The 17,050-nt window shown below is 41.8% G+C and overlaps 1 protein-coding gene across 5 annotated transcripts in view; it reads right to left on the reverse strand.

Moving 5' to 3' along the window:
- Positions 1 to 17,050, reverse strand: part of FRMD4A (FERM domain containing 4A) — a 341,961-nt gene that overhangs the window by 183,021 nt on the left and 141,890 nt on the right. The gene's annotated exons all lie outside the window — the stretch shown is intronic.

A 17,050-nucleotide genomic window follows, 5' to 3' on the forward strand; every position in this document is an offset into this window, starting at 1 on the left:
CAGTGATGTACCCACACCTCTCTGACTCTGTTACAGATAGGTTGTTAAATGAAATGGAGAACTGGGGTCATCTGGAGGATTATTACAGTCCAACATACCTTTGTATGAGTCTACGGATACTCTTTCTGCTGTTTTAAAAATCACTGACTCTATTATTATAAAAGTAAGGACAGCTAATAAAGGATTTTTATAATAGCGACATATGACTAGCTTTAATCTCGTAATGCATCCTAAGATCTATCAACAGTTTAAAATGGAAGAATCATTGTAGTTAGATTGGGAATTTGGGATTGACAGGTACACACTGCTGTATTTTAAATAGATAACAAACAAGGACCTACTGTAGAGCACAGGGAATTCTGCTCAATCCTCTGTAATAACCTAAATGGGAAAAGAGTTTGAAAAAGAATAGATACATATATATGTATAACCGAGTCACTTTGCTGTACACCTGAAACTAACATAACGTTGTTAATCAACTATACTCCAATATAAAATAAAGATTAAAAAAAGAATCACTGTACTGATCTAAGCCAGCGGCAAAGGACTCCGCGTGAGATTTTAAAATCTTCCCCCCAAGAAAAAGGTTGCGACCAGTTTTGAACTGGCAGTTAGGCGTTTCCAGAGCCAGGCAATTCTCCTGGGAATGATCTCAGATGGCTGGGATTCCACCAGGCCTGCTTACGCACATGTTCTTCTGAGCCTTGCAGAGTCGCAAAGAACGCATTTGAATGCCCAAAAATGTCCATCCCACTCTGGGCTACAAAATCTGGCAAGCGCGCCGCACTCTCTGGGAAGGATACAGCCCTTAATGGGAAATGCGTGAACTTGGGGAAATTTGAGATTGTGAATCATGAGCTGGGAAACCAATCACTAACTTGTTCATGAGGCATAGTGTTTGCCTTCAGTTTTTACACTCCCACATGTCACAGCCATTTATATATGCTTATGCTTCAAGATCATTTTAAATGTAAATTATTACGGATAGGGGCATTTATAAGATACTAGGCTGCAACCATCAAAATCATTTTTTTCCTATTTTATCCCCCAGAATGACGAGTGATTAGCATGCTTTGACATAATTGGAAGTCACAACCGAATTCACTCAGCTAGATGGTTATCAGTACTCGGCATGGTTACATGTCCACTGATATCCTGCCTGTCCTCTACGACCTTGTCATATGAGTTGTATATGACATTGGAAGGATTATAAGTGATAACCAGTGTTCATAAAAAGATCGGGGGACAATGTGCTGGGAAGCCTAAAAGGTTAAGCAATTAAGACATTTTTGATTGACACAACCCCATCACTTGTCAAATGAATTTGCACTGAACTCTAGAAATACTCCATAAAGTCTTGTACAGAGTCATAAGGAAGACCAATTACTTCCTAGGCATAATAACACCACAAATTACGTAGCATTTCCCCAAAGGCCGAGGTAGTTAACATTCCCATTTTACAGAGAGGTAGCAAAGGAAGTGGCTTGCCCAGGTTACCATAGCTACTAAGTGGTCCAGCCTGGGCATCTGATGGCCCGTGATGTGCCAGGAAGTCTTCTGAGCATGTTACATGTTCTAATTCATTGAATCCTAATCATAACTCTGTGAGACAGGTTCTAGTATCAATTTACAGATGAAATTATAGCAGGAGGACTGGAGGCAGTAATGATTCCCAGGTTACTATTAAGGAAACTGAAGCTTAAAGAGGCTGGACGATTGACCAAGGTGATGGAGCTACTAACTGTTAAGCCAGTAACTTCAGGACCTTGACTGTTTTGAATTCCAGCCAGGTTTTGAAGCCAGGCCATCTGGCCCCAGAACCTGTACGCTCAGTGTACTGGTGACAAGCGGCCCTTCCTCAGAGCCAGACAGCCTGATTTTGAATCAGATATCTACTCTTTCCCTGCTGTGCCACCCTGAATAAGTTACTTAACTGCTCTGTGCCGAAATTTCCTCATCTGAACCATGGGAAGAATAATGGAGCTAATTATCATCTGATGATTCAGCATACAGGAAACACTTAGAACAGTTTGGTACAGAAAGAAGTACTCAGTTAGCTAATGTGATGATGAATCTCTAAGCTATAAAATTTCCCAAAGCATTTAAAAATTGACTTACGCAATTAAAGCTCAAGTCACATTGAACTGTTCAGGACACTTATATTTTCCATCCGCTGGTTTCTAACTAGAAGACTGATTTCCAAACCCTGAGGGGTCTGCGGAGACCCCCTCAGGGGAATCCCTATCAGGGGTAAGGAACAAGCCGGAGAGGTTCAGACTTCCTCCATTTAGATGATTTTGGACAAAGGATTTTGGAACTAAAAGCAGCTTAGAACCATTGGTCTAAAAGACTAGAGTCGGGTCACGTGGTGGCACCTGTCTATCACTATACATACAACTCCCTGCAATTGTAAAGTTTAGGACCCCCGCTCTGCTGGCCCAAGGGTAGCATCTACGACACCACAGGGCACACCCAGTGGAAGAGGCAGTTTGGGGCAAAATGACACCCTTCGTCTCTTTAATACACTGCTCTTGACAAAGTCAGGTTATGGAGGGAAGTAAGAGTCTGACAGAAGAATTCAAACAGGATGGACGACTGAAGGCTTCTGGGCAGAGATATGTTACAAAGCAGTAGTTCAGAAAGAATAACCTGGGTGTGATGTGCAGGACAAACTGGGATGGAATTACGGAGGTGAGCGAGGAGGCTACGACAGGACCAGAGCAAACAGACGGTGACAATGAGCATGCCGGCGATGGCAAACCCACAAGGGTGACGGCAGAACTGGAGAAGGAAGGTATTTCCTTAAGAGGGAAAAACCCGGCAAGACTTCAGGAAGGGAAAAGCGTTGAGGAATAAGTCAAAAAAGGAGGCTAGGTTCCTAAGCTTGGTTGCCTTGGAGAACGGTGGGCTCACCTTTAAAGCAGGTGCAAAGAAAAGATGACCTGGATTTCAAGAGGAGCATGGAAGGTGCTGGGGCTGGTCTGTGGAGTTGGAGCTGCCACTTAGATGATCACTTCCACATACAGCAAACCTTGTTTTACTGCACATCAGTCTATTGCACTTTGCAGATATTCTGTTTTTGTTTTGTTTTGTTTTTTACAAATTGAAGGTCTGTGGCAACCCTGAATTAAGCAAGTCTATCAGAGCCATTTTTCCAACAGTATTCGCTCAGTTCATGTCTCCGTGTCGCATTTTGGTAATTCTCATGATATTTCAAACTTTTTCATTATTCATTGTATTTATCTTTGACGTCACTCTTGCAACTGCAGATGTGGTGGAAACCCCAAGAGAACTAGAATTAGAAGTGGCGCCTGAAGATGTGACTGAATTGCTGCAATCTCGTGATAAAACTTTAATGGATGAGGAGTTGCTTCTTATGGATGAGCAAAGAAAGTGGTTTCTTTTTTTTTTTTGGCTGTGTTGGGTCTTCGTTTCTGTGCGAGGGCTTTCTCTAGTTGCAGCAAGTGGGGGCCACTCTTCATGGCGATGTGCGGGCCTCTCACTATCGCGGCCTCTCTTGTTGCGGAGCACAGGCTCCAGACGCGCAGGCTCAGTAGTTGTGGCTCGCGGGCTTAGTTGCCCCGCGGCATGTGGGATCTTCCCAGATCAGGGCTCGAACCCGTGTCCCCTGCATTGGCAGGCAGATTCTCAACCACTGCGCCACCAGGGAAGCCCAAGAAAGTGGTTTCTTCAGATGGAAGCTACTCCTGGCAAAGACGCTGTGAAGATGGTTGAGATGACAGCAAAGGATTGAAAACATGACATAAGCCTAGTTGATAAAGCAGCGGCAGGGTTTGAGAAGACTGCCTCCAATTTTGAAAGAAGTTCTACTGCGGGTAAAATGCCATCAAACAGCATCGCATGCTCCAGAGAAATTGCTCGTGAAAGGAAGAGTCAACCGATGTGACAAAATTCACTGTTGTCTTATTCTAAGAAATGTCCACAGCTGCCCTGGTCTTCAGCTACCACCACCTTGTTCAGTCAGCAAGACCTTCCACCAGCAGAGATTACAACTTGTTGAAGGCTCAGGTGATGGTTAGCATTTTTTAGCAATAAAGTATTTTTTTTATTGAAGTATAGTTGCTCTACAATGTTGTATTTGCAGTAAAGTATTTTTAAATTAAACTACGTACATCATTTTTTTAGACAATGCTATTGTACACTTAATAGACTAGTGTAAACGTAATTTTTAAAATTGAAGTATAGCTGATTTATAGTATTATATTAGTTTCAGGTGTACAACATAGTGATTCGATATTTTTATAGACGGGCTATCATCAAAAAGACAACAAATAATAAATGTTGGCGAGGATGTGGAGAAGAGTGAACCCTGGTACCACTGCTGGTGGGAACGTAAACTGGTACAGCCACTATGGAGGTTCCTCAAAAAACTAAAAATGGAGCTACCATATGATCCAGCAGTCCCATTCCAGGGTATGTATCTGAAGAAAATGAAATCACTAAGTTGAAAAGATATAAGCACCCCAGTGTTCATAGCAGCATTATTTACAATTGCCAAGATAATGGAAGCAACTCAAGTGACCATCAACAGATGAATGGATAAAAAAATCATCACACACACACACACACACACACACACACACAGAGGAATATTACTCAGCCATAAAAAAGAATGAAATTTTGCCATCTGCAACAACATGGATGGACCTGGAGAGTATTATGCTTAGTGAAATAAGTCAGACAGAGAAAGACAAATACCGTATGATATCACTTACATGTGGAATCTAAAATATGACACAAATGAACTTATCTACGAAACAGAAACAGACTCACAGACATAGAGAAGAGACTTGTGGTTGTCAAGGGGGAGGGGGTGGGGGAGGGAAGGACTGGAAGTTTGGGGTTAGCAGATGCAAACTAGTATATAGAGGATGGATAAACAACAAGGTCCTACTGTATAGCACAGGGAACTATATTCAGTATCCTGTGATAAACCATAATGGAAAAGAATATGAAAAAGAATATATATCTATACATAACTGAATCACTTTGCTGTACAGTAGAAATTAACACAACATTGTAAATCAACTATATTTCAATAACATAAATTTAAAAAAAAGAAGTCATGACACACACACACACACACACGCGCACACATACACACAAAGGAATATTACTCAGCCATAAAAAAGAATGAAAATTTTTTTGCAACAACACGGATGGACCTGGAGAGTACTATGCATAGTGCAATAAGTCAGACAGAGAAAGACAAAGCATTGTGCGACTTGCTTTTTTGCAGTCCCTGGAACCAAACCTGCAATATCTCCGCGGTCTGTCTGTACCTAGGAGGTGTCTGAGGTGTGAGACGGGGGCTTTGGAAAGATTTGGAAATCTTCCGTGTTGTTTGACAGCTAAATTGTTAGGTCTTTGCTGGGCAAGTGAGGAAACTGGACAGCAGAGAGATTCAAGGGCTCTGAGGCAGGGCCACAGCAGTGGAAGAGGCAGGGGAAAGCACAGAGCAGCTGAGATGTCCCCAGACCTCCGATTCCTTCTCCACCACCTCTGATACGGATCACACCGTATTTCCCAGGAGAGGGAATCGCTTCCCCCATCTCCCTCCCTTCCGTCCATCTCTGGGCCAGATGGGACGAGTTGCAGCAAAGGCTGCCAGAAAGCACAGCTCTGCCCCCTGAATCCTCCTGCACCCTCTCCTTATTATGGAGGACGGGGTGCCCTTGGTATAACTGCACAGAGAAAGGGGGGCTGTCGCGGTCACTGGAGAGCAAGTCGTGAGAACATGCAGCCCATTTTAGAATTAAGAACACCCACCCCTGGATGTGTAAAAAGTCATACAGCCCGAATAATCATTTCTCACCTCTAGACATGACCTCCTGCCCCAAAGGGAGGCACACTGAGAGCTGCATAGAGCAGGGAAAGATGAATAATAGAGATTCACCAAATGCGCACGTACTTGAAATGAGCCATGTGCCAAAAATCAATCTGCGAGTTAGCGGTGAAAAACAAAACAACACCCAGATTTGTTAACGCCCAGATTCCTGTGAAGCCACCCTTTCCAGACGGCCAGCTCTCTCTCCATCTCCACACTCCCTTGGCGGGTGGGGTTAGGGTGAGGGCAGTGGGTACGCATGCGTGTGTGTTTTGTGTGTCTTTCCCCTATAAACACAATTATTCACATTTTGCTGACCTGCACTGTGCGTTAAGCTCGTCTTTATCCCTCACCTTTCTCATCCCTCTTGAGCAGAGATGCTAAACCAGCAGGCCACAGTTCCCACCCGTCTCCCAAGGCTCCTTTCTGCCAACACTGCCTTGGGCTACCTTAGAGGGTTTGTGGAAACGAGTTTGTAAAGGGATCAAAGAAACAAATAACTCAGCAGTAACACACACACACAAAACCAAGCCGCGATATCAACTTTCCAGAGGCTCGTTCCTGGGAGGGGAGGAGATGCACTGTCTTCCTCTCTTAAAAGTTCCTTTCTCGTCCTCCACACAACCCCATAAAGCTGTACTTTCAGCAGGACAAAGTCAGCCAAATATTGGCCGTTTCAAATCGTTCCAAGCAGTACATTTAAAGGCTGGCTAAAATTAACATCAAGGGAGAATGGGGCACAGAAATGGAGGGGTGGGCATGGAAGGAGGGTAAGGTAGGGGAGGGGGGCAAAGAAGGGGATACTGCTAGGCAACCGGAGCCTGGACCCCAACTGCCTGGGAGATGGTTTCCCCTCCTCGCCCTGTGGCCGGCTGAGCTGCCTGCTCCTGGACCTGTGTGTGCGTGTATGTTGGGATGCGTGTCTGGGTGGGGCCCCTGGATGATTGCATCAATCTGCCATATCCTGACACTCCTCTGTCACAGCCCCGCCAGGAGACTGGGATTCTCTTTTGTTGTCAAGCACAGCAGAGTTCACCAACTTTTCCAGAAAGGCCCTTGATGCAGAAGGGAAGATGTACAGGCCCCTCCCTCTTCTCGCCAAAGGGGGAAACTCGTGAGCTGCTCGTGGCTCCCAAGGGTATACTTTAAGGACTATTTCTTATTTCTCCAAGCCACTAAATGAGCTTTTGATTCCATGTAGAGTGACCATTCCGTACCATTATATTCGCCACCTCTAATCTATACCTTAACATCTATTTGCTTCACCATGTGCCTTTAAGATGTTAAATATTATCAGCCTCCCCCAGGGGCTGGAAAGACATCTGTTTGGCTCATTTGGGGGAGTGCCCAGCTTTGCAGCGAGAAGCTTGATAAATGGTGACGGTACTCACGGTGACGTCTGAGGTCAGCCCAAAGCAGTGCTGCTTGACTCCCCCTCTGGCTCGTTTTATGAGGTGGGCTGGTGGCCTGGGAGGTCCCGGACAGAAGGTTCATCACGCCCCGGGCCCTCGGTCTGCTCCCAGCTTCTGCACAGGGCTTCCCACCCCTGGCTGAGACTGCACCTCCTGGTGACTTCAGACCAGACAGAAGCAGATGGCCGAGCCAGCTCACGCTTCAGCAGACGGGCCAGCGAGTGGAGCAGACCACCCTTCTCGGTGGAGAAGATACAGAATCAACTCTGTATATTGCTTTTCTTGGCAAAGTGTGTTCTGGGGGAATTCCTGGCTTCCTTGGTAGAGAACAATCCTTTGTATTTTTACAGAAGAACGTGATAAACCACAGAAGTAGTGGAGGATGGGGGGGAGAGGGTGTGTGTGTATATGGGTGTGTATGTGGGTGTGTCTGCACATGCAGAGAACCCAGGGCTGTTCACTTATTCCATGCAGCACTAACAGAGCTCCAGGTTTTCTTAACAAGTCATATCCAGGTTGTATTTTTTAAGCCCATTATAGGTAAGAATATTTACTTTGCCTTCAGTGCTGCTTTATTCAGAGCTCATATTAACTTACTTAACCTTTAAGCCAGTATCACTAGCATCTTTGTCAGACAGAGATAAGTGATGAGAAGGCAAGAATTATTTAATCTGCTGCTGTCTAAGTTTGTTCCACACCTGATACCCTCAGGCTTCGACACGATGTAGAAACTCTTCGTCATGTGTCAAATCTGTACACCTTCACTGTATCAATTAGAAACTGAGTTCAAACAGACGAAATGACCCAGGGAGCGGCAGGATATACTTAAAGTGATGAAAGAGAAAAACCTACAACCAACATTACTCTAGCCAGCAAGGATCTCACTCAGATTCGATGGAGAAATCAAAAGTTTTACAGACAAGCAAAAGCTAAGAGAATTCAGCACCACCAAACCAGCTTTACAACAAATGCTAAAGAAACTTCTCTAGGTGGGAAACACAAGAGAAGAATAAGACCCACAAAAACAAACCAAAAACAATTAAGAAAATGGTCATAGGAACATACATATCAATAATAACCTTGAATGTAAATGGATTAAATGCCCCAACCAAAAGACACAGACTGGCTGAATGGATACAAAAACAAGACCCATATATATGATGTCTACAAGAGACCCACTTCAGACCTAGGAACACATAGAGACTGAAAGTGAAGGGATGGAAAAAGATATTCCATGCAAATGGAAATTGAAAGAAAGCTGGAGTAGCAATACTCGTATCAGATAAAATAGACTTTAAAATAAAGACTGTTACAAGGACAAGGAAGGACACTACATAATGATCAAGGGATCAATCCAAGAAGATACAATAATTATAAATGTTTACGCATGCAACGTAGGAGCACCTCAATACATAAGGCAAATGCCAACAACCATGAAAGGGGAAATCGCCAGTAACACAATAATAGTAGGGGAATTTAACACACCACTTACACCAATGGACAGATCATCCAAACAGAAAATATATAAGGAAACACAAGCTTTAAATGACACAACAGACCAGATAGTTTTAATTGACATTTATAGAACATTCCACCCGAAAGTGGCAGAATACACTTTCTTCTCAAGTGCACATGGAACATTCTCCAGGATAGATCACATCTTGGGTCACAAATCAAGCCTCGGAAAATTTAAGAAAATTGAAATTGTATCAAGCATCTTTTCTGACCACAATGCTATGAGACTGGAAATCAATTAGAGGAAAAAACCTGTAAAAAACACAAATACATGGAGGCTAAACAGTGTGCTACTAAATAACCAAGAGATCACTGAAGAAATCAAAGAAATAAAAAGTACACAGAAACAAATGACAATGAAAACACGTAGACCCAAAACCTATGGGACGCAGCAAAAGCAGTTCTAAGAGGGAAGTTTATAGCAATTCAATCTCACCTCAAGAAACAAGAAATATCTCAAATAAACAATCTAACCCTACACCTAAAGCAACTAGAGAAAGAAGAATAAAGAAAAACCAAAGTCAGCAGAAGGAAAGAAATCATAAAGATCAGAGCAGATATAAATGAAATAGAAACAAAGAAAACAATAGCAAAGATCAATAAAACTAAAAGCTGGTTCTTTGAGAAGATAAACAAAATTGATAAACCCTTAGCCAGGCTCATCAAGAAAAAAAGGGAGAGGACGCAAATCAATAAGATTAGAAATGAAAAAGGAGAAATCACAACTGACACCGCAGAAATACAAAGGATTATAAGAGACTACTACAAACAACTATATGTCAATAAAATGGACAACCACAAAGAAATGGAAAAATTCTTGGATACGTACACTTTTCTAAGACTGAACCAGGAAGAATTAGAAAATAGAAACAGACCTATCACAGGTAATGAAATTGAAACTGTGATTAAAAATCTTCCAACAAACAAAAGTCCAGGACCAGATGGCTTCACAGGCGAATACTATCAAACATTTAGAGAAGAGCTATCACCGATCCTTCTCAAACTCTTCCAAAAAACTGCAGAGGGAGGAACACTCCCACATTCATTCTATGAAGTCACCATCACCCTGATACCAAAATCAGAAAAAGATATCACAAAAAAAAAAATTATAGACCAATATCACTGATGAACATAGATGCAAAAACCCTGAACAAAAAATACTAGCAAACAGAACCCAACAGCACATTAAAAGGATCATACACCACGATCAAGTGGGGTTTATCCCAGGAATGCAAGGATTCTTCAATATACGCAAATCAAGCAATGTGATACACCACATTAACAAATTAAGGAATAAAAACCATATGATCATCTCAATAGGTGCAGAAAAAGCTTTTGACAAAATTCAACAATCATTTATGATAGAAACTTTCCCGAAAATGGGCATAGAGGGAAACTACCTCAACATAATAAAGGCCATATATGACAAACCCACAGCCAACATCATACTCAATGCTGAAAAACTGAACATATTTCCACTAAGATCAGGAACAAGACAAGGATGTCCACTCTTGCCACTCCTATTCAACATAATTTTGGAAGTCCTAGCCATGGCAATCAGAGAAGAAAAAGAAATAAAGGAATACAAATTGGAAAAGAAGAAGTAAAAATTTCACTGTTTGCAGATGACATTATACTATACATAGAAAATCCTGAAGATGCTACCAGAAAACTACTAGAACTAAACAGTGAATTTGGTAAGGTTGCAGGATACAAAATTACTGCACAGAAATCTCTGGCATTCCTATATATTAACAACGAAAAATCAGAAAGAGAAGTTAAGGAAACAATCCCATCTACCATCGCAACAAAAAGAATAAAATACCTAGGAATAAACCTACCAAAGGAGGCGAAAGACTTGTACTCAGAAAACTATAAAACACTGATGAAAGAAATCAAAGATGACATAAACAGATGGAGAAATACACCATGTTCTTGGATTGGAAGAATCAATATAGTGAAAATGACTATACTACCCAAAGCAATCTACAGATTCAACGCAATCCCTATCAAACTACCAGTGGCATTCTTCACAGAATTAGAACAAAAAATTTTACAATTTGTATGGAAACCCAAAAGACCCCAAATAGCCAAAGCAATCTTGAGAAAGAAAAATGGAGCTGGAGGAATCAGGCTCCCAGACTTCAAACTGTACTTACGAAGCTACAGTAATCAAGACAGTAAGGTACAGGCACAAAAACAGAAATATAAATCAATGGAACAGGATAGAAAGCCCAGAGATAAACCCACGCACACATGGTCACCTAATTTACGACAAAGGAGGCAAGAACATACAATGGAGAAAAGACAGCCTCTTCAATAAGTGGTGCTGGGAAAACTGGACAGCTACATGTAAAAGAATGAAATTAGAACACTCCCTAACACCATACACAAAAATAAACTCAAAATGGATTAAAGACCTAAATGTAAGACTAGACACTATAAAACCCTTAGAGGAAAACATAGGAAAAACAATCTTTGACATAAGCCACAGCAAGATCTTTTTTGACCCACCTCCTAGAGTAATGAAAATAAAAATAAAAATAAACAAATAGGACCTAACGAAACTTAAAAGCTTTTGCACAGCAAAGGAAACCATAAACAAGACGAAAAGACAACCCTCAGAATGGGAGAAAATATTTGCAAATGAAACAGTGGACAAAGGATTAATCTCCAAAATATACAAACAGCTCATGGAGCTCAATATCAAAAAAACAAATAATCCAATTGAAAAAGAGGTGGAAGAGCTAAATAGAAATTTCACCAAAGAAGACATACAGATGGCCAAGAGGCACATGAAAAGATGCTCAACATCACTAATTATTAGAGAAATACAATTCACAACTACAATGAGGTATCACCTCACACCAGTCAGAACGGCCATTATCAAAAAATCTAGAAACAATAAATGTTGGACAGGGTGTGGTGAAAAGGGAACCCTCCTGCACTGTTGGTGGAAATGTAAATTGATAGAACCACTATGGAGAACAGTATGGAGGTTCCTTAAAAAACTAAAAATAGAACTGCCATACGACCCAGCAATCCCACTACTGGGCATATACCCTGAGAAAACCATAATTCAAAAAGAGACATGTACCACAATTTTCACTGCAGCACTATTTACAATAGCCAGGATATGGAACCAACCTAAATGTGCATCGACAGATGAATGGATAAAGATGTGGCACATATATACAATGGAATATTACTCTCCATAAAAAGAAACGAAATTGAGTTATTGGTAGTGAGGTGGATGGACCTAGAATCTGTCATACAGAATGAAGTAAGTCAGAAAGAGAAAAACAAATACCGTATGCTAATGCATATATACGGAATCCTAAAAAAACAAAAATGGTACTGATGAACCTAGTGGCAGGGTAGGAATAAAGACGAAGACACAGCGAATGGACTTGAGGACATGGAGAGGGGGAAGGGTAAGCTGGAACGAAGTGAGAGAGTGGCATGGACATATATATACTACCAAATGTAAAATAGCTAGCTAGCGGGAAGCAGCTGCATAGCACAGGGAGATCAGCTCCGTGCTTTGTGACCACCTAGAGGGGTGGGATAGGGAGGGTGGGAGGGAGACGCAAGAGGAAAGGGATATGCGGATATATGTATGCATATGGCTGATTCACTTTGTTGTACAACAGAAACTAACACAGCACTGTGAAGCAATTATACTCCAATGAAGATTTATTAAAAAAAAAAAAAAAGATCGCTGTCCAACAGAAATATCATGGGAGCCCAATAGGAAATTCTAACGTTTTTAGTAGCTGCATGAAACAAGGAACAAGAAATAGGTGAGATTAATTTTAATTATGTATTTTCTTTCATCTCACCCCAAATATTATCATTTCAACATGGAATCATCGATATAAAAATCATTAATAAGATATTTTACTTTTATTTAAAAAAATATGAAGCTTCAAAATCTGGTGCATATTTTACACTCACAGCCCATCTTAATTGGGACTGGCCACATTTCAAGGGCTCCAATGTACTCTGCAGTGTAGCTTTAAATCTCTCCTGATGTTTCTGTCCCACTGGTTTTCTCAAGATTAGGGACACCATGTAACTTAGAACAACAGTCTAGCTACTATCTTTAATTCTCTTGAAAAACACTGACTTGTTGAAGTTTGTTCCATTTCTCAGAATCACAGGACACTTTGTTCCTCTATTTTAATGAAGTAGACAGTTATAAACGTGCTGCCAATGGCCACTTAGAGATGGGGTTAGAGAGACACGGTAATCCTAGGATCTGCCCCACATCACAGCTCCCACTGTGGCAGAGCTGGGGGATGGAGAGGACTCTAATTCGCTCTATCATCAAAGGGAAGAAATTCTGCCAACAGAACATAATACCCACTCATCTAAAGTGCTGGGAAAGGGCTTTAAAAAACAGGTCTGTTTTTCTTGCACTGGCCTTCCTTCCTGTAGGACAGGATGTCATATAGTATCATAAGCCTCAAGAGACCCTAATAAGGAAGGACCACACCTCAGGCATTCCAATCTAGCGAAAATCTACTCTATTTTTAAAAAACCCAAGAGAAAGGGCCCAGAATCTTCCCATTTATGGCTTCCAGTTCTCCACCAACCGACCCTCACTGTCAGGAAATTCTTCTCCATCTTATTGCAATGACTCTCACTAAGGCTAAAGCACATTTCTCTTTCTTTGCTTCCAAAATGCTCCCTTAAACATGCATTCAGGTCAGAAAAAAAGTGAAGAAAGTCATTTTAAAGGAATAACTGTATGAAGACCAGACGTGAGAAGTTCAGTTTAATACAAAACATGCATGGCACCCTCTTGTCTGGTTATAGAAGCATCAAGAAGAGGTTGATTGAGAGACGTACATGATGGTGGCCTCTCTCATTTTGATGCAGGCTTTTTCGAGTACATTTCTAATTGGCTGAAACAGTTTTGGGCAACAGAGCAAATGCCATTGTCTCCGGGTTGGATGGGAGTGTGACGCAGCTGAACAAAGTCCAAATGGATGACCAAAGTTGAAGGCTTGACTTGTTACTGAATGACATCCTTGTGTCATAGCATCGTTCCAGCTGTCCTTAAGTGAAATTTAAGGACTTAGGGAGTTACATGGTAATGTCATGGGTGTCAGGGACCTGCCTGTGGATTTAGGGATAGGCCTTTCAAATATTAAATTCCCGTACGTGCACTCTTGACCTTTGCTCTTTCCCCTGTACAGGTAATGTGGGATTTACTCAAGGTCAACAGGAATTTGGATGTGCAGATTCCACTACGTAATCTCAAACGGCTTTATAATAAGCCTTCAACGTTGGGATTATCGCCATGGTGCTCTGTAACCCAGAGAAGGGAAATGCTTCCATTCACACTGGCCAGGTCTGCACCGGTGCAGGAAATAATCTCTGTGGTTGTCTGGTTACAGTAGGTCCTTATTAGTTACCTATTTTATATATAGTAGTGTGTATATGTCAATCCCAATCTCCCAATTTATCCCTCCTCACCTCCCTTTCATCCTTGGTAACCATACGTCTGTTTTCTACATCTGCAACTCTATTTCTGTTTTGTAAATAAGTTCATTTGTACCATTTTTTTAGATTCCACATATAAGCAATGTCATATATTTGTCTTTCTCTGTCTGACTTACTTCACTCAGTGTGACAATCTCTAGGTCCATCCATGTCGCTGCAAATGGCATTATTTTGTTCTCTTTTATGGTCGAGTAGTGTTCCATTGTATATATGCACCACATCTTGTTTTTATCCATCCCTCCATCGATGGACATTTAGGTTGCTTCCATGGTTTTGTTTTTTGTTTTTTGTTTTTTTTTGGTTCTCTGCAGAGCAATTGGTTCTATGGTCCTTTGGGGAGGTAATTCCATGGTATCTTAGGATTTGCCCATTCTTTCATTCTACAAGGATTTATTTAGTGACCTATGTGCCAGGCACTGGGCTGGGCGCTGGGGACCCACAGTGATCATGACACAGACCCAGCCCTCAAATTGTTGGTGGCTCTGGGAAATGCTGATAAGTAAACAGGCGATGGCAGTGAGTTGTGATGAGTTGTGACAGTAAGAGGGAAACCTCAGGGGGAAGGGTGACAGCTAATGTCACTGAGCAGGACCCTAGGGGCCTTCCCGGGACAGACACCCCATGTCCTCCGCCTGCCTCTTGTTTATAGAAGAACTTTAGCCTCCTAGGCCTTCCCCAAGTTCCAAAGAGCAAATTTAATCAGAGAAGTGAGAAAATGCAAAAACAAAGGAAAACAGTCAAGCCAGATAAAATAATAATCGTTTAGCCATTAAACAAAATCAAGGACTCAAGGGCCACAGATAATATTCTGAACCATATCCGTTGAGCTGTTTTGGAGGCGCTAAGCCCCCCACCAGGTGGAAGAAGTTAACTGTACGCTGACCACAAGCACGCAGACCCCAGACTGGTTGGAACCAGAAGGTTGATGATGTTGACTCCCGATTACCTCTCCACCAACCAATCAGAAGAATGTCCATGAGCTGATCACACACCCCGCAACCCTCTTCCTCACCCTGTCTTTAAAAACCGTTCCCTGAAAGCCATTGGGAGTTCAGGCCTTTTGAATATTAGCTGCCCAAACTCCTTGCTTGGTGCCTGCAATAAATGCTGCACTTCCCTTCACCACAACTTGGTATCAGCAGTCAGCTTTACTGCATGCAGGAGAGTAGACCCAAGTCTGGTTTGGTAACAGTAAGACCCAGACCTGGGAGGGGCAGGGAGGCCAGGGAAAGCCTTGGGGGGGGAAAGTGTCTTCTAAGCTGTGAACTGAAAGTTTAACAGAAACCATCCAGGGACAGAGGTGAGGGTACAGGAAGGAGTGTTCTAGGAAGAGGGAATAACATTTGAGGCATGTTCTAAAAAGGGATGGGAAGAGTATGAACTTCTCTTGTTTAGCCTAAATCAACATTTTCTTGATGGTGAAGGGTTGAGGATGACCTTTTCAAAACTGCTGTACATCAGTAATTACATCTCTTTTCTGTGACTCGGGTCCACTTCAGATGCCCCCAGTCATACGTTCCCAGGGCAGGCTGGCCAACGGATTGTCATTTCACTGCCACTTGAGGTCTTAATTCCTATTTAAGAGGGTGGCCGCTTTCTAAGCCTTTAAGAGTTGGTATAAAAAAAGCATCTAAAACACACCAGACCACTCACCTCTAAGCATCTGAAGATGATTCTTAACAATTTAAAGCTCCAAGTGCTTTGTTAGTTAGTGACGCTGCTAATTGAAGAGGTCTTGCTCACTTTGCAGTCCTGTCCACTGCCCCACCCTCCAAATCCAAGCGGAGGTTTTAACTCTTAATACGAATGTGATCCTCTGAATCTAGTCTAACAAGGACGTAATCCAAAATGTGAAAGAACCTTACACAGGTAGATAAATTAATCACAGCATTTACTTGTAATAGTGGAAAAATTGTAAAGAAACCTTCAATGGACCCAAATGGGTAAACGATTTGATACTAATGGAATATCCATTTCTGGAATTTATGCAGCTATTAACAAAGATGACAACTTAAGTAACTTGGAAAAGGCTAATGAAAGACGTTAAGTGAAAAAAATAAAATAGAGAATTAGTCACACGTTATGATTACAACCATGTAAGAAATACAAACATGAAAAAAGCTGGAAAGAAATCTGCCAAAGTGAGAATAGTAGTCAAACTAGTATGTTATGGTTTTGAGCTTCTTCCTACGGTTTCTCTCTTTCCTACACTGCATTTGTAGTACCTTTATAGTTGAAATCTTATTAAAACTATTCACTCTTTAAGTTAGCAGTTTGAACATTTTCAAATCCCAGCAGCAAGTACACGTAAGAGATCTGAGTGTCTGGGCGTCATTTCAACCTCCTGATGTACTGTAGCTTCTTCAGGGCAAAATATGAGGGGGGATAAGGAGCACTGCCCTGAGAATTTTATAGACATTGGAGAATATCAAGCAAATAGAGTTAGAAAAGCTGGAAGCAAGCAACAGATTTAGAATTAAGTTCTTTAAATCAAGTTTGGAAACTTCATTCTTTGGGGCTTTGAGGAAAACAATGATACGTATTTTTTGAAGCTGAACAAAACCAGGGTCTATGATTCCAATTCCTGCTCTGACTTCTCTGCCACTGATATGTTCTTAGTTTGGGGATAAATGGATTGATTTCCTGTGTGTTAACTGACATATAGATGGTCAACGGCAATGGCAGTGATGACCTATGGGCGGGGGTCGGGGGTTACTGAGCCCTTAGAGGGAAGACAGAGCCAAGAGATCGTTTTTCTTTCTTC

This window comes from Eschrichtius robustus, chromosome 1, assembly GCF_028021215.1.
Source record: "Eschrichtius robustus isolate mEscRob2 chromosome 1, mEscRob2.pri, whole genome shotgun sequence".
Classification (NCBI taxonomy): Eukaryota; Metazoa; Chordata; class Mammalia; order Artiodactyla; family Eschrichtiidae; genus Eschrichtius; species Eschrichtius robustus.